Source organism: Lissotriton helveticus, chromosome 5_1 (assembly GCF_964261635.1).
Source record: "Lissotriton helveticus chromosome 5_1, aLisHel1.1, whole genome shotgun sequence".
In the NCBI taxonomy this organism is placed as follows: domain Eukaryota; kingdom Metazoa; phylum Chordata; class Amphibia; order Caudata; family Salamandridae; genus Lissotriton; species Lissotriton helveticus.
This window is the reverse complement of record NC_136065.1, coordinates 1,689,940,630-1,689,958,968: the sequence shown is the minus strand read 5'-3', so window position 1 is coordinate 1,689,958,968 and position 18,339 is coordinate 1,689,940,630. Positions and strand designations below refer to the sequence as shown.

Here is an 18,339-nt window from a genome sequence, read left to right as displayed (position 1 = left end):
CAATCCAGGTCGTGACTCTGAAGCATCAATTCAATGCCACAACGTGGGGGCTAGAAGGGAGGGACAGCGCTCCCTGGAGGAGAAGCAACATAAGGAGAAGAGGTACTCATTATACAGCCTCTTTGGCCCGGAGTAAGACATGGTTGAGATTGAGGCTGGGGGACCTTATGCAGTCCCTGAAGGTTTCCATGACGTCATGGAAGCCAGTGGGCTTGACACTTCGCCTGCACTGGATTTCATGGACTCTTGAGGCTCTCTGCACTGAGGGTGGCATATTTGCATAAGATCATTGGGATAGTTGCAGACACTTAAGATTTATCTTTACACCCTATGAAAACTGTGGACAGTATTTTAACAACGATGCTGCAACCTACACCTCGTTAAGCCCTGCATGCTTTTTTGAATATTCTTCTTATTGGGATTTTCCATTGAACAAAGAGATTAGCAATGCAGCATAGTATGCTCATATACAAATATGACTAATAGCAGCTGCTATTAAACTTAGCGAGCGTTATATGCATGACAGTTGGCAATTGGAGTTCCATTAGAACATTAAGTCTGTTCAGCCCTGCATGATTCGGTCCTTGCTGCCTGGAATAAGCCTTAGTCTACTCCAGCTGTTAAAAAGACTGTTGCCAGCAGCGTATTCAGTCGGGCCCATACAGTTCAGACTCCCATCGCCAGAGCAATGGGGACATCAGTGGCGGTACATTGGCATGCATGGATAAGGACATCCAGGTTGTCTATCAATATACAATCGACTCTCATGGACCTGCTGTTTGATGGCTCCAAGCTGTTAGGGGTCAAGGCGTATTTCCTGGAGCGTTTCAGAACCAGCTCGGCTGGTGGTGGATTCCTTGATCTGCAGCCCGTAAAAAGAGACAACCAGGAATTTCGAAAGTATTATGCTTTTTGGAAGAGCACTGAATTTCCCCCAGCGTCGGGCAGCTATCACAGAGCAGCAGGCCTAGAACCCTATTGTTCGACAGTTTAGGGGCCACAGGAAGGGCAGATGTCGAACACCTTCCTAGACTGTAATTTCCTCCTCTTCCTCCTCCCTTGCCCCCAGAGGGAAGCAGTTCTAGCTTGCCCTTGTCAAGGCATGTGAAACCTGTGGAGGCCGTGTGTCCTCTTTTCCGCAAGCCTAGGAGGCCTTAACTCTGGACCACTGGGTCCTACAATTACTGGAAAAGGCATATACCGCACTTTTCCACCGCTTACCACCTCCCACCCAAACTTCCAGCCTCCGATACCCCCTTCTTGTGCAGACGGTCACAGGAACACCTTCTCCTACTGCAGTAAGAAGTGGTTGTCTTGTTTCAGTTAGGAGCTGTGAAGTTGGTGCTAGAACTGAAGAATGGACAAGGATGCTATTTATGAAGCTATTGTTTCAAAGAAGGATGGAGTTCTTCGTCTGATCCTGGACCTCTGGGTTGTGAACCTCTTCATTTGGAAAAAGAAGTTCAAGACGTTGTCCCTAGCTCAAGTTCTACTTCTGCTGCTGGAACTGTAAGACTGGATGGTGTCACTCAGCTTGCAGGGTATTTATTTTCACATAGCAATCCTGAAGTCCCATATTACTTGCCATTCATGGTGGATAAGACTCACTATCAGTTTCTAGTATTTCACTTTGGGCTGACATTGGCACCACAGACTTCACAAAGGTGATGGCAGTGGTGACGGCCTATATCAGAAGTTCTGAAACTCATTACTTTCCTACCTGGGCAACCGCCTTCTAAAAGTCAGGACTCTACATGGTCACATTTAAAGTCTGCAATATCTCTGCTGCACAACCTAGACTTCTTCATCAGTGTGCCCAAATCTTACCTGTACCATCTCAGCGTCTCCTTTTCATAAGGTACTGGTACTACCCTGAAACAAAGCCTTTTCTCCTCTCCTACGCAGCACACATCCATGCACTGCTCCCTTGCTTTCAGGAAAGTGCTCTTATTCCAGTCTTGTGTGTCCTCCGCCTCTTGGTCTGCTAACTTCTTGTATTCTCCTGGTCACGCATGCCTGCAGGTACATGTGGGCTCTCCAGTGATGCCTTCACATGCAATGATTCCAACATGGGGAGATCTCTAAGCTCCGAAAAGATCAAACTACAGGGATGCCACCACAGCCAATACATAAGGCTTCTTCTCTGCTTTGCACGCTTGACATTGAGTATTGACACGAACAATAGGAACACTCCATGGACTACTGAGAATCGTCCTACTCGAGATTAATCCTGAAAATAATACAATCACCATACTAAGAAATGGCTAATAAACACGACCATGACTTAATCGATTCTCCTCAGAAAATGGCTCGCCCTGTCTACATGGAGTCAATGGCTAATGTGCTTACCAATGAGACTCTGAATCTGCAAGTTCACTAAGACATGCCAACAAAGTTGAGACTATTTCAAACATTTTCTGGTGTAGAAAAAATCTCCAACTCCGAAGAAAACTCATGAAGAGGATAAGTTAAATCTGGTAATCTTCCAGATGTTTACTAGCTGGTAGTTTACTTTGATCCGGACAAAGGCCACACTGTGGCACAGCCCCCGCAAACACCTAGACCAACACAGGAAAAAGAAACACAAGGTTCGAGGCATATGAGCGGCAGATTGTACACTTAGCATTAGATCGCCACCTGGTGTTGGGCTCGGATGATTGCAGGTTGTTGTCTTCTTGGAAGAAGTCTTTGTAGTCTCGAGATAGGTGACTCCTCCCTTGGACAATACTGCGCATGGGCATCGGCTCCATCCTTAGATTGTTTTTTTCCGCCACTGGGTTCGGATGAAAGTTTCTCCGCTCCGGCTAGAAAAACACTTTTCAAGCAGCTCGAAGCGCAAAATTTCTTCAAACTTCTAACAACTACCTTCGACATCGACTACAATAGTTTCTACGCCATCAGCTCGATTCCGGTCATTGACGCGGCCTACAGCTCGTGGACAGAACTCCATTCAAAAGATGCGCGGTATGTCGAGCAAAGTTTCCACATAGCGATCACCAGGAGGTCTGCAACCTCTGTCTATCGCCAGAACACTACGAATCCACCTGCACAGCTTGTGCATCCTTCCGATCGAAGAAAAACTTCCGGGATCGGAGGGCCCGTCAACACGAAATGAGGAGATCAGCTCCGGAACCGGAAGATATCTTTGATGAAGAGGGTCCGCTCGTTCCCGAAGAAGATTCACCTGATCTCCAGATCGTATCAGAGGCAGACTACTCAGATGACTCCATTCCATCGGGTCAGCGCGTGAGTACTACTGCTCCTGCACCACATACAGTTCCCAAACCGAAGGCAAAGGTCAGCACTCCGCCCGCAGGGCCCAGTCGAGACCGAACACCCGTTTCGAAAGCCCCGCCTTCGAGCCTGGCTCCGAAGAAAACAACTAAGCCTTCTAGTGCCTCGGCGCTGAGCAAGCCGCACGTGCCGATTCCACCTCTTTCATCGGCACCGAAACCAAAGGATGGCTCGGCACCGAAAAAGAAAGACCTCTTGGCACCGAAGCCTAAAGAAGTATCGGCACCAAAACCGAAAGAAATACCGGCTCCGAAGCCGTCCACTTCTAAAGATAAAAGTGTGAAGCCATTGTCCGACGCCTCGAAGCCGATGACACCAGCATCCACACCGAAAACACCTTCTTCAGTGCCGAAGCCCACAAGGCCTCATGCCGATGTTCCTGAGCCCTCGAACCTGCCTACCAAGCCGAAAACAACACCTTCGGCACTGAAAACTACACCAAAGGATGTTGTAGCACCTCCCAAGGCTAAACACACAAAACAACCTCGGCTGGAACAGAAAAAATCGACGCCCATGGTTGTACATGAAGAGGAACTTTGCTTGCCGGATCCTCGACAAAAGATCTATATCAACCCAAAAACAGGTCATGTAGAAGCTACACCTCACAAAAAGAGACCAGCAGATGCACCGCTCACACCTGTGGTTCCTGCAAAGAAAAAGGACTGTGCAACATCCCCTATGCACTTTCCTTTCCTATACCTCCTCCTCCTTCTTCTCCTAATCCTCTTCACATATCACCTCAAATCTCTCCTGCACATTCTCCACATTTATCATCAGATTCACCTCAACATGATGATGATCAATATAGTCTGGGTGGAGGGGATGAAACAGATGAGCTTTTCCCATACCCCGTGGATGACCGTATATGGGACTTGCCAAACCCACAAACTGCGCCTGATATTCCTGACCCGCAGTTATACCCTTCAAAACCTTCCCCTCCAGAGGATAACATTAGTTTTGGTCATTTGTTAAACAGAGCTGCTGCTTACCATAAAGTCACTATGCATTCTGATGAAGCTGAGGAGGATTTTCTCCTAGATACCTTTGAACAGTCTCAATGGTCTGTTCAAATTCTTCCCATGATTAAGGGGGTAATCAAACATGCTCCAGAGGTATTTAAAGACCCTGTACGCATTAGAATTTTGAACCCCAGAATTCAGAAAAAATATAGGCCTGCACCCACAGACCCAGTCTACATTAAAGGACCCCTACCATTAGATTCTTTAGTTGTGGCTAATGCTAGGAAAAGGGTAAATTCTCAAACTTCTGGCGAAGCACCCCCACCTGACAAAGAATCCAAAGTAATTGATGCGTCAGGTAAAAGAAAAGCTGCACAAGCCACTAACATATGGTGTATAGCTAATACACAAACCCTCCTCTCTCGTTACGATAGGGCTCATTATGATCAATTAGAAAAACTACTTGAGCTCCTACCAGATCAATATAAGGCTCAGGCAACTGACCTCATACAGGAAGGCAAGTTAATTTCAAATGGCTCAATAAAATGTGCACTAGATGCGGCAGACACCGCATCTAGAGCTGTGAATACCAGTGTCATATTTCCGGGTTTAAATAGGAAGTGCAAACTACGATCTTAAACCAACCATTTAATCAGAACCAATTATTTGGACCAGAAGTGGACACTACACCCGAAAAAATGAAGAATGACACGGACACCGCCAAGTCTATGGAGGGCTTTACAGTCCACACCAGTTAGAGGTTCCTTTAGTCGCTCCTTCTACAGAGGAGGCTCTAAACAAACTGGAGCAGACACTACAACATATTTCAAATTTCACACACAAGCATCCTCTAACAAGGGATATTTTAGAGGAGGATACAGAGGCAATAATAACAAAGTAAGAGGTCGCGGTAACAACAGCAATCGATCCTCTTCCGCCACAAAACGGTAACTTCCCTCTGCTCCTCCAACAGCTTTCCACTCCTGTAGGGGGCAGATTAACACAGTTCCTGCCTGTCTGGAACTCCATTACAACAGACAAGTGGGTGAGACAGATTATCTAGCATGGCTACTGCCTAGAACTTACAGCAACCCCCACCCCCCACACATACCTCCCAGGCAGTGTCCAATGTCTACAGACCACCTGATTCTGCTCCAACAAGAGGTTCCGCACTTTTACAAAAGGATGCCATTCAATTAGTTCCTTTAGAAGAACAGGGAACAGGGGTTTACTCGCTGTATTTTCTAATTCCCAAAAAGGACGGGACACTAAGACCAATTCTCGACCTCAGGCCCCTCAATCAGTACATACAATCAGATCATTTTTATATGATCACTCTGCAACAAGTGCTCCCACTTCTACAACAAGGCGATTTCCTTTCAACACTAGACCTAAAGGACGCCTATTTTCACATTCCTATCCACCCTGCTCACAGAAAGTACCTACGGTTTGTAATACAAGGACAACACAATCAGTGCCAAGTCCTTCCATTTGGGGTAACAACAGCACCACGCATGTTCACGAAGTGCTTAGCAGTAGTAGCAGCACATCTCAGATGGCAGCAGATACATGTCTTCCCTTATCTAGACGATTGGCTCAAAAAAGCCAAGTCATTCAATCAATGTGTCCAACACACACATCAAACAATTCAAACGTTGCACAACTTGGGATTCACAATCAACTACACCAAGTCGCACCTGCAGCCTTCCCATGTACACCAGTATCTAGGGGCTACAATAAACACATCTACAGCTCTAGCGTATCCCAGTCCAGCAAGGATACAGAGCATTCAAGCCTTAGTCACAGTCTTCCAACAACAACAATCTCTGCAAGCCAGAGTGTTCATGAGACTAGTAGGCATGATGGCATCTTGCATCTTCATAGTGCCACACGCAAGATTGCAAATGCGGCCGTTACAAGAGTGCCTAGCAGAGCAGTGGAACCAGGCTCAAGGTCAACTAACAGACCTGGTGTTGGTGGACAGCCGCACGCATCGCTCTCTGCAGTGGTGGAACACCAAAAACTTGACAAAAGGGCGGCCATTCCTCAAACCTGTTCCACAAGTAGTGCTCACAACAGACACATCTCTCACAGGATGGGGAGCCCATCTCTTACATCATACAACTCAAGGTCAATGGAACAATCAACACAAATTGTTCCATATCAACCATCTAGAGCTGCTAGCCATATTCTTAGCACTCAAGACTTTTCAACTACAAGTACAAAACAAGGCTGTCTTAATCCGGATGGACAATATGACAGCCATGTACTATATACAAAAATGGGGGGCACACTTTCTGCAACTGTCCCAGCTCGCACAGAACATTTGGAGATGGGCCATTCCTCAGAATATACATCTGTTGGCAGAACACCTTCCAGGAGTTCACAATCAATAGGCAGATTTGTTAAGTCGACAGTCACAACAGATTCACGAATGGGAACTACATCCACAAGTTCTTCAGCCATTATTCCACAGGTGGGGTCATCCACAAATAGATCTGTTTGCCACCCTCGAAAATGCAAAATGCCCAACCTTCGCCGCCAGGTTTCCACACCCGTTGTGCAAGGGCAATGCAATATGGATGAATTGGTCAGGCAGATTTGCATACGCTTTTCCGCCTCTCCCACTGATTCCATTGGTAGTGCGCAAGCTCAGACAACAGTCTCTCAAACTGATCCTGGTAGCTCCCACATGGGCACGCCAACCGTGGTTCGCCACACTGCTAGACCTCTCTCTGGTTCCACATCAAAAGTTACAGCTCACACCCTCCCTGTTAACACAGAACCATGGAGAAATCAGACACCCATACCCAAACCAACTGAATTTAGCGATCTGGCTCCTGAAGTCTTAGAGTTTGGTTATCTAAACCTACCACAGACTGTATGAACATCATTAAAGAAGCTAGGAAACCCACTACCAGAGCGTGTTATGCTGCAAAATGGAAAAGATTCGCAATATATTGCAAAAATAATCAAATTGATCCCCTGAATGCCTCCATCCAAAATATCATTTGTTACCTTTTACATCTACAAAGGTCTAATTTGGCATATTCTTCCATACGCCTGCACCTTGCAGCAATTGCAGCGTATTTACAAAACAGACATCATCTGTTTCTCTTCAGAGTACCTGCAATCAAAGCATTCATGGAAGGATAAAAAAGATTAATCCCACCCAGGTTGCCACCTTCTCCTGTGTGGAACCTGAACATTGTCCTTACAAGACTCATGGGACCCCCTTTCGGGCCTCTACATAAATGTGAACTGCAATTCCTAACATGGAAACAGCTTTCCTTGTTGCTATTACCTCTCTTAGAAGAGTAAGTGAGATACAAGCTTTCACTATACAAGAACCATTTTTTCAAATACATCCTAACAAAGTGGTTCTTAGATCTAATCTAAAATTTCCTCCAAAGGTCATTACTCCTTTTCACTTAAATCAATCTGTAGAGTTAACGGTGTTCTTCCAAAACTCAGACTCTGTAGCGGAAAGGGCTTTACACACTCTAGATGTTAAAAGAGCTCTTCTATACTATACAGATAGAACTAAATCCTTTAGAAAAACAAAACAACTGTTTGCATCTTTCTCTCCTCCACACAAAGGCAACCCCATCTCTAAAGGTGGGATCGCAAGGTGGATTGTAAAGTGTATACAAATATGCTACCTAAAGGCTAAACGTACATTAACAGTCCCTCCTAGAGGGCACTCCACTCGCAAACTAGGAGCCTCTATGGCTTTCTTAGGAAATATACCCCTAGAGGACATATGTAAGGCAGCAACATGGTCTACACCACACACCTTCACTAAACACTATTGTGTTGATGTGCAAGCCAAGCAGCAAGCTGCAGTAGGCCAGGCTTTCCTTAAAACTCTTTTTCAAACGACTGCAACAATCTGCAGCTCATATGCCTCGAACGGAAAATGCTACTTACCAGTATGCATCTGTTCTTGGCATGTAGAGCTGCAGAGTTGTACACGCCCTCCCGCCTCCCCGGGACTTGTATCCGTTCCAGTTTTTCATCTTACTTAGATACACACGCATGGACATCCTTTTTTCTTTACTTACACTAACTCCATCAATTCCCATCATGGCGAAAAACAATCTAAGGATGGAGCCGATGCCCATGCGCAGTATTGTCCAAGGGAGGAGTCCCCTATCTCGTGACTACAAAGACTTCTTCCAAGAAGACAACAACCTGCAATCATCCGAGCCCAACACCAGGTGGCGATCTAATACTAAGTGTACAACTCTGAAGCTCTACATGCCAAGAACAGATGCATACTGGTAAGTAGCATTTTCCTTCCCCTCTGCGTATGCTATTTCTTGGTCTACATTCAAGTTTTCCTATCTCTAAAAAGCAACAGACACGTTTGCCTCCATTTCTGGCTTCCCCTTTGCAACTCTTCCCACAGAAGACAGGTCTACGGCACAGTTACAGGATTAGGAGTCTTCGGAATGATACTCTGCAAAGAAGACCTTGCCTTATGAAACATTAACATATGTGATAATCCTGAATGCTGCAAACCAAAATTATCTTTTGCTGCAAATCAAAGAAGATGATTTTCTGATTGAGGCTCTTTCAACAACAGAGAAGACTAGCCTGTACTTACCAATGCTAAAATCTGTGTTAAAATGTTTCCCAAATAATTTCAAGGATCCTGTGAAGATGAATGGTCACACCAAGATTAAAGCAAAAGTTTAGAGCTGCTCCACTTGATCCGTCAAGGACATGTTCCTCCAGAGTCCTTGATTGTGCATGCAGCAAGAAAAAAAACTTTTATATAAAGGACGGGTAATATGCTACTACTGGCTAAAGAAAGTCAGAAACTGGATCAGGCCATCAAACTTATAGTGGTGTCCTCATAAAAAGAGAGACACAACATAGTCCGAAACTCAGAGTTAAAGATAAGGACAGTGAGGTCCTCATGCAATTGGGCATGAATAATACATGTGCTACCTGCCTACAACGGATTTAGACAACCCCTGGGGTGTGACTTGCAGCGAGTTGGCTTCTACTTGTCGGCGCTATCTATTTGCAAGATTATGCTAGAACAGCAGGAGGCATTTAATACTCTAATGAAAAAAAGAGGATTTAATAACGCCCATTCAGTCTATGCCCAAGGCAAAACGCCTGGGGCGGACTTGTAGTCTGGAGAATTTTACCAGGGAAATGACGAGCTATTAGCAGACATGTTGCTTAATGCCTTTGCCGAGGCATAAACCAATGTGAGGTGCGCTAATAGTGCGGTTTCCTAAGCCGGAAAGAGACCTAACCGATATCTCTGCCTCATGTCCTGTATCGTTGTTGAATGTTGATTGGAAATTGCTTAGCAAAGTGTTGGCAATTAGGCTCCGTTCTCGCCTGCTATGAAGATGTGGGGTATCTACCTATTTTCCCAAATAACTCACAATATGTCAGTGGAGGGATGGAGACGGGTGGGGGCTGTCAGATGCTGGCATACCTGTACCCAAGTGATAGAACAGATGTTTGTCCTTTAGTGATTCGCAAGAGACTGTTCATATAAGGTGCAGCCACTTTCTACAATATGCAAAAATAGCACATACAGCTCCGGAAATGAGGCCTACATTCCTGGAGGCCACAGCACCTATTCGAGTGATGCTTGAATTGTTTGCTCTAGCGAACTGTAGGAAGCTGATTATGTACCAATGTTGGGCTCTTTGAGATGACTGACCGCTACTAAGGTTGAGAGTTTGTGATGGATGGCAGGATGTTGCACCATACCTTGCCACTGATGGGAACTGGGATAAGGCGTGTATGGGAGTGAGACAGGAGTCCATTAATGCTAGCTTTAAACTTATCCAATGTAATTATGTTCATAGGACACATTTGATCCCAGCTGTCTGTGTTGTCAGGAGGAAGGAGCAGACTTCTTACATCTAGCCTTGAGGTGTCTGAAAGTCGGAGGCTCCTGAATGGATGTACGGACTAATCTGACACATTGCACAGGTTTGTGAAAACCAGCCTATGATCTGAGAATGCCTATTGGCACTGCTGCCCAATGGAACAAGCATTTACAATGCAATAGGTCTCGCCTTCGAACAAGTTAGAGATATTGGTATTGTGAATGACAAACTTTTTATTTATGGGTTGGTTTTGAAAACCGATAAATAAATGGCATTGTCATTTACAATGCCAATAGCTTAATCTCTTGCAAATGCGAGACCTATTGCATTTGCACACACACACACACACAGAGCCACACACACACTCACAGAGCCACACACACTCACACACAGCCGCACACACAGTCACACACACACTCTCACACAGTCACACACACACACACAGAGCCACACACTCGGAGCCACACACACATACACAGAGCCACAGAGCATAATTCCAAGAGCCAATGTAGTTAAAAAATTACTTGTGAAGAAGCATCCGGGCCACCGTGTAGGCGCTGACCGCTCATTTGCTTACGTGCGCCCGGGGCTCTATCACTGGGTGCTGAGGTAAACCCCTTGCGTCACGAGGCCGCCAGAGACCTAAACCAATGCCCAAAGCCCACAGCTTAATTGGGTCCAAATAACAAATACATGCATGGAACTACTCCTAGAGAATTTCACTTCCTGGTAAAATGTTATGAATTTCTGACACTGACAAAACTGTACCATATTACGCCTGGAAGCCAACAACAGTTAGAACTTTCCATGTATTCTCCAAGAAAGGTTTTTGAATTTTGTTTTCGACATTGTCATTGCTTTTTCGACAGTGCACAGCTGTAAGGAGAGTACAGTTGCACATTATAAAATGCAAGAACCTTCATGCCTAAGAGACCTACAATTCCCAAGGATTGCCATCAACACAAATGCTCCTCCTACATGCCAGTTGGGACATCTACACTCCTAGGACGTGAGCAGAAGCTTGTCCTCATCATGAGTGCGTCTTCTTCATTGTAGCTTACCTGCTCGTCAAACCTGGCAGTTGTTCGCTTTGTGTGTAACTATACAAGTGTAGAGCACCAGGAGTAGAGTATTGTGTCTCTGGTTAATCTGTTTGCTAAGTTCACCGACCGTGCCTAAGTCCTGCTTGACTTTAGCCTTTTGCATGACTGTGGTGCTTCAGAGTGCTCTGAAAACATGGAAAGGCCCCATGTTAGTGCTACACTCAAACCTTTAGCCTAAACATACACAACACTGTTCGCTGTGAAAAGTGATGTGAAAGAAAGGCACCCGAGTTGTGATGACAGCCTCTGAATTCAGAGGATATTGTGTGCAAGGATTAGCATGGTTGATTGAGACTTGTTGCAACAGAATATCACATACGGTAAGTGCGGGTAGCAAATGGGACAGCTTCGGGTGTTGGAAATCATTTGCGGTCCAACACCTTAATGCAGAATGTGCAAGCAGCAATTTAACATCCGCTGGAGAAATTGTACATATTTAGTAAGACCGATATTTCAAAGTACAGACTCGCACGCCAGTAGGTGGCACTGTGCTTCTCCACATTGGTCTGTACTACCCTAGAAGTGAGTGTCGTCTCTTCCTTCGCACTCCACTTCACAGGCTCTGCACCCCTCCCAAGGCGTTCCCGTGGGAGATCATCTTCGCGCTCAAAGTTCTCTGGTAAGTCCAAATCGAAGTCCAAGCAGTGCAGCGATAATACCAAAATGTAAGAAATAGCTGTTTTTTCAATTTCTTTCATTTAGGTATAATCGCGGCACCCGCGCTTTACATGTAACATTTTAAAAGTAAAGTGCGGGTGCCGCGATTATACAAAAATAAAAGAAATAGAAAAAACATCCATTTCTTTAATTTTGGTATAATCGCGGCCCCACGGTTTACTTTTAAAATGTTACAAGTAAAGCGCGGGTGCCGCGATTACACCAAAATGAAAGAAATAGAAAAAACATCTATTTCTTACATTTTGGTATAATCGCGGCACCCGCGGTTTACTTTTAAAATGTTACAAGTAAAGCACGGGTGCCGCGATTATACCAAAATGAAAGAAATAGATTTTTTTTCTATTTCTTTCATGTTGGTGTAATCGCGGCACCCGCGCTTTACTTGTAACATTTTAAAAGTAAAGCACGGGTGCCGCGATCATACTAAAATGAAAGAAATTTCTCTTTCAGAGCCGTCCCACTTGGTCGGCCTCGGCCTGACTTGCTGCTGTGGTAAAAGGTTTATCATCTTCTTTATGGGGCCATCTGTTTCGCCCCATAAAGAAGATAAGAAACCTTTTACCACAGCAGTAAGTCAAGGAAGCCAGTCTGAAAGGGATGGGGCTAAAAGAGATAGAAGTATGTCACTAACACCTCTTTTCCAATAGCTGGCCACCGTTTAGCATGAACGGTGGCGCCAGGCAATGGAAAAGAGGGGCGGGGCTTAACTTGTTAGTGAAACGTACTTCAAGTCATTAAATCTCGCCAGCGAGACTGCGCATGTGCGCAGCCTACGCTAGCCGAGACCTAAAAAGGAGGAACTGGCTAGACAATTTAACCTATTGGAGGTAGTACGTGCAAAGAGGAGAATTTCTGTAACACTGGCTTAGATGTACATCCACTAGCAATTTCTAAATGGATACAGGTCATGATGGAATGGGCCACGGCAGAGTCGATATTGATGAGGCAGACTCGGTGAGATGAAAAAATAGTAGATGACCTCATGATGTGTCCGAGATGATTAGATTATTGAATGATCATACGGACGGAAGACCACTAGGAACTCACTAATGTTAATACGTTTTGGTGGGGTGTGAAGTGGTGATAGGATGACTGGATATGGATTGTATTTGGGGGATACGTGCTTTGGAGTTCCACTGCATGAATTGATATTACAGATAGACAGATCACTGTGTATGACTTACAGGGAATGGCTATTGATAAGGAAAACGTTCGCTTATTCCCCTCTTATGAGGAATGGCTATGCAGGGTCACCGGGAAATTGCATTGTGGGGAACAGAGTTCATTCCAGTAGTTTAGTGATGTGAAGGTGAAAAAAGTTAACACAGGGCTAATTGGGAGCAAGCAAACACTGGGCCAATAGGGAGTAAGGAGGATGGGTTTGTTTGGTTGATAAGTGGGCAGATTAAGTGGATTAACAGCATGCAGTGAGCGTTGGTGAGGACGAGATGCTTTTAACTTGCACGACAGGTACGGGAAAACACAGAACCCTTTGTGTAATGAGAATCGGCAAACAGGGGGGGAATTTGTGTTAACGCAGGAAGTATGGGCACATAGGAAGCATTAGTGCAAAACTAGGAACGTTTGAAAGTTAAAATATGTAAATTTACTGAGACTGGCTTTTACCCCTACAATGTTCGTTAATACAACAGTCCATAGGGTTCAGATGTTTTTCGCATATAGTCGGTAATTTAAATGTAAGAATAAGGCAGGTTGAGGAAAAAGCTGCAGAGGATGGTTATGGTGAATGGAGGGAAATGCATGTATACTGTCCAGTGCGAAGGTTGGATTACCGGGTGAAATGATTTGCAGATTAGGTTAACAGTGCTAAATGGGAGTGATTTAGGATTAGCACGTGCCATATTGAAAATACGGAACCCTGTTAAGATGTTAAAATATTAATAGTAACTTGTGAGATGTGTTTTTTTACTTTACAAAATGTACACTTGAGAGTAGATGAGTAACTGGCAATTGTTTTATCATTATTTTCAGTGACCCCCGAAGAAGGGCGCTTTGTCGCGCGAAATGCATTGGGTTTTTATCGAATAAACACTGCGTGTGATGAGTTTGGCATCTATCGTATTTATTCAAGAGGTCCGGATGGGCACAGATTAAATATAAGAAACTTGGAAAAAAGGCAACATATCCCACACGTGGATTTAAATAATAGAAAAAGAAGAAATGTAAAAAAGGAGCAAAGATGAATGTTAAAAATGAAGAGTTGGATTAAATTTACATACATATGAATGTCGCAAGTGCGGCACAAAGCTGTGCGTTTGGTTGGGGCATGAAAATGTCCCATCTAAAACTATCTTGTTGAACCCGGTGGCATTTGGGCATGCCACTTTACCATTCTGCACGCAATCACTGATTACATGATGAAATTGGAGAAAGTTTTGAAAACCTGGTGTGCATCCCATACCCTAGAAATAAAGATTGTAGTATAGCCTCAAACCAAATTTGAAGCTGGATCGACTCTGCCATAAAAGTAGCAGCTCCAAATAAAAAGAATACAGCAAGAAGGAAAACACCATCCCAACCATGGTTCACAAACGCGTTAAGATCGCAAAAACAAATCTGTAGGAAATAGGAAAAACATGGAGGATGAACTACGAGTCTGGACCAAGAGAGAATTACAAATCCTTTCTGGCTACCTACAAGAAATTAATAATAGCAGAAAAAAGTAAATACTTTACCCAAAAAATAGAGGATGCAAAAGACTCAAGCAGAAAACTCTTCACCAAGTTAAAAATTTTACAAAAATTGACAACTCTGCACCAGCCGAAATCAGTACAGAGTTCTGCAATGTCCTGGGCCAGTTCTTCATAGACAAAGTTGGTAGGGTTTATGAGTCCTTCAAAAGTACAGCTAATCTTAATTCTAAACAACCATATAGGGAAATGAATGACCTCCTCTCACCACTGATACTCGGCCACTCATTCCAATTTCACCCAACTTCTACTGAACAGATTCTTCAGGTTGTTAGGCTAACGAAATCAGGAGGCACATCCGATCCTTGTCCACCTACGGTAATGCACCTTTTTCCCAAACTATTGAGCGAGCAATTAGGGCTGCTCTTCACTGAAATAATGAAAACTAGCCACTTCCCTGAGGCTTGGAAAACTGCATCAGTACTGCCACTTTTAAAGAAACCCACTCTAGACCCACAAGAACCGGGCAACTATAGACCCATCGCAAGAATACCCTTTTCTGCTAAGGTTTTGGAGAAACTATTGAACAGGCAGCTGTCCCAATTTCTCAAGGAGGCTCATGTCCTAAACCACTCACAATTTGGTTTCCGAGAAGGGCATGGACCAGAAACAGCCCTGTTGATGGCCACAGAGGAACTTAGGAATATACTGGATGCCGGAGGAAAGGCCACCTTGATTTCATTGGATCTCTCGGCGGCCTTTGACACAGTAAACAACGATATCCTACTCTGGCGCCTCAGTGAAGCAGGAGTGCACGAGTCCGCTCAAACTCTAATAGCCTCCTACCTGTCAAACAGGACTTTCACGTTGGAGCAGGGAGAGGCAAAATGCAAACATTTCAGCTCCTCGTGCGGTGTTCCCCAGGGGTCGTCGCTAAGTCCCACTCTATTCAACTTATATGTGACACCCCTGGCGGCAATGATAAGGGACTGTGGCTTTATCCCAGTCTCTTACGCTGACGACACACAAATCATGGTGTCAATCGCAAATGACATCAAATAGACGGCCGATAAATTTAAGAAATGCATGGAACAAATTTTCCAGTGGATGCAGGGTAACTGCCTGAAATTAAATGGAGACAAAAGCGAAGTCATTCTGCTGGGGACAGACATGAAACTTGGTCTCAGGAATGGTGGCCTGACAGCTTGGGCCAACGTCCATTCCCAGTTAACAAGGTTAGAAACCTGGGAGTTCTCCTGAACGATAAGCTCACATACGAGGCACAAACGAACAAATTTGCCTCCTCCATCTGGTACATTCTCAAAATGATCAGAAAACTCTTACCGTTCATTCCCCAGGTTCCGTGCAAGACAGTGGTAACGGCACTGGCGCTGTCTAGGCTGGATTTCGGAAACGCGCTTTATGCTGGGATTCAGGCCAAGCAATTGGCAACATTACAACGTTTACAAAATGCAGCAGCCAGGCTGGTGCTAGAGATCCCCAAGTTTGAACCAGTAGCGCATAGATTGAGAGCTCTCCACTGGCTACCAATTGGAAAAAGAGTTCAATTCAAATCCCTGTGTTTGACATACAAAGCCTTTCAGTTCCTGAAAAATCATTTGAAATGGTATGAGCCCCCAGATCCTTGAGATCCAGCCATCAAAAACTGATTCAGGTGCCTAGATTTAATCAGGTTCTGTGGGGAGGGAGAAGCTTCCGGCTACACGTAGCCAGAACATGGAGCATGCTCCCAACGACAATCAAAAACAGGCCCTCTTTGCTCTTTCAGAAAAGAGATAAAAACCTGGCTGTTCACTGCAAGCTTTTAACCTTAAATAGAAGCGAACTGGTCTACTGTGTCTACTCAGCGCCAATACGCCCATGGGCAATCGCGCGCTTTATAAATCTCAAATAAAATCAAATCGAGCAAATCACTACATCAAGGCAAGCCAACACGCTCAGAAGCGCAGACAGCCACCTACAGCCACTCTACATAGTACTGCCGGCAGCTTGAGTGACCCTCTTCCCAACAACCTTAGGGCAGTTGGCATAAGGGCTAGGGCGCTCGACCTCTGACCTGGGGAACTGGGTTCGAGTCTCGGGAATGACGCTAAAACATCTGGTAATTCTGGGCAAATCACTTAATCTCCCCATGCCTAACAAAAATGAATGTTTGTCCTCATGTAACGTAACTGGTGCTATGTAAGGCGCTCTGATACCCGATTCGGGTCAAGTTCATGCTATATAAAACTCTTCAAAAAAAAAAAAACCTGGCCAAACACACACTCTAGACCACCATGGCACCGCTGGAGGACACGTCATGGTGGCCCAGGTAAGAGTGTCAAGCAGTGCAATGAAATATGTCTGTGAGTGTCGGAGAGAGGTCAATTAGGACTTAATGGGCAAAATATTCTCTATTGTTCAGGTGCACATATCAGGCATTTATGGGTCTTGGAAGCAGGGTCAGATTGGGAGGTCGGGAATTCGGCGATGGGCCAGTAGACAAGGGTCAGCTGTTAGCCGGTATGCTTTTACCCTCAGTGCCTCGTCTGTAAACTCACCTGCTAGGAATATGTGTAGACTGTGACATCCTGTAATAACTGTTTTTAGGTCTCGGTGAAGCGAGCGAAGCTCGCTCTCGCCAAAGACCTATAGTCAGCGTGTCTGCTTTCCAGGAGGACAGCACTGGCTGCGCGCGGCGATTTGGTAAGGTCACGCGCACGAGAACGCGCTCGCGGCCAGGTGCTGTCCTCCTCGAAAGCTGCCTCCCTTCCCCGTGCAGGGCGGGCCGCCGCGCTGCCTGCGGCGACCCGGAAGCATTGCCGGCCAAACCGGAAGTAGGTGCTGTTGTTGCTTGCGGTTCTTCTTATTCTGTCATTGCAGCTTGTGTGGGGTGAGATTAGGCGAAACGGTTAAGCCTGCTGGCCCCCTCCGGCAGTGTGTAACGTGATCCCTGCCTCCCACAACAGGTTGGTTCGGTTTCCCGAGTCTGCTGTGCACACAGCACACCTTCGCAGCGCCTCGCCCTCGCTCGCACACCTGGGGATGCGCAGACATGGCTCCGGCCGCCCTCGGACGCTGCCGCATGGCTCTCCTGTTCGCGGTGCTGATGGACCTGGTGGGGGTGGCCTCCCTCCTGGTGGGCATCTTCGCCCAGCTGCAGATCAACGGCAGGGACTTTGGCGACTTGCTGATCTACACCGGCGCCATCCTGGTGTTCCTGAGCCTCATCGGCTGGATCTTCTGGTACACGGGCAATATCGAGATTTCCCTGGAGGAGCTGGAGCGAGACTATGTCGTGAAAGGGGGCACGCTCGCCCACCTGGCCCGCAAGATCTCCCGCCGCCTCTCTCGTCGTAGTGGCAAGCCAGGGGGCGTTGGGAGGAAGAAGGGAGGGCCTCACAGGGGCATCGGAGGCGCGGCCGCGGCGGGGGAGGACAGCCTGCAGCTGCCCCGCATCAAGGAGCCGCCCTCAGAAGAAGAGGCGTCCCCGAGGGTGTTCCCGGCCTGACCTGTTGGGGTAAGTCGAAGGCTTCGCCCCGGCGTTCATGGCTTCGGTCTACAGATGGCGACAACAGAGTTAATGTTGATGTGTGGAAGTCAGTACGATCGATAGCCATAAACCATGGTAGGCGGCTTAAGGACAGACTATTACCCCCCTGCAATAACTCCGACCCGGTAGGGAGATAATGTTAAAACGAAGTGAGTTTGTACGATTTGGGCCCACACTTTCCCATCTTATTAATGCACACAAGGCCTGTGTGGCGACTGGCGTCAGACTTTATTTACC

General features: G+C 45.9%; 1 protein-coding gene and 1 pseudogene across 1 annotated transcript in view; both read left to right on the top strand.

The window, feature by feature from the left end:
• MDP1 (magnesium dependent phosphatase 1) overlaps window positions 1–18,339 on the top strand; it is a 118,392-nt gene that overhangs the window by 83,994 nt on the left and 16,059 nt on the right. The window lies entirely within an intron of this gene.
• Window positions 17,458–18,064, top strand: LOC144753782 (transmembrane protein 238 pseudogene; annotated as a pseudogene).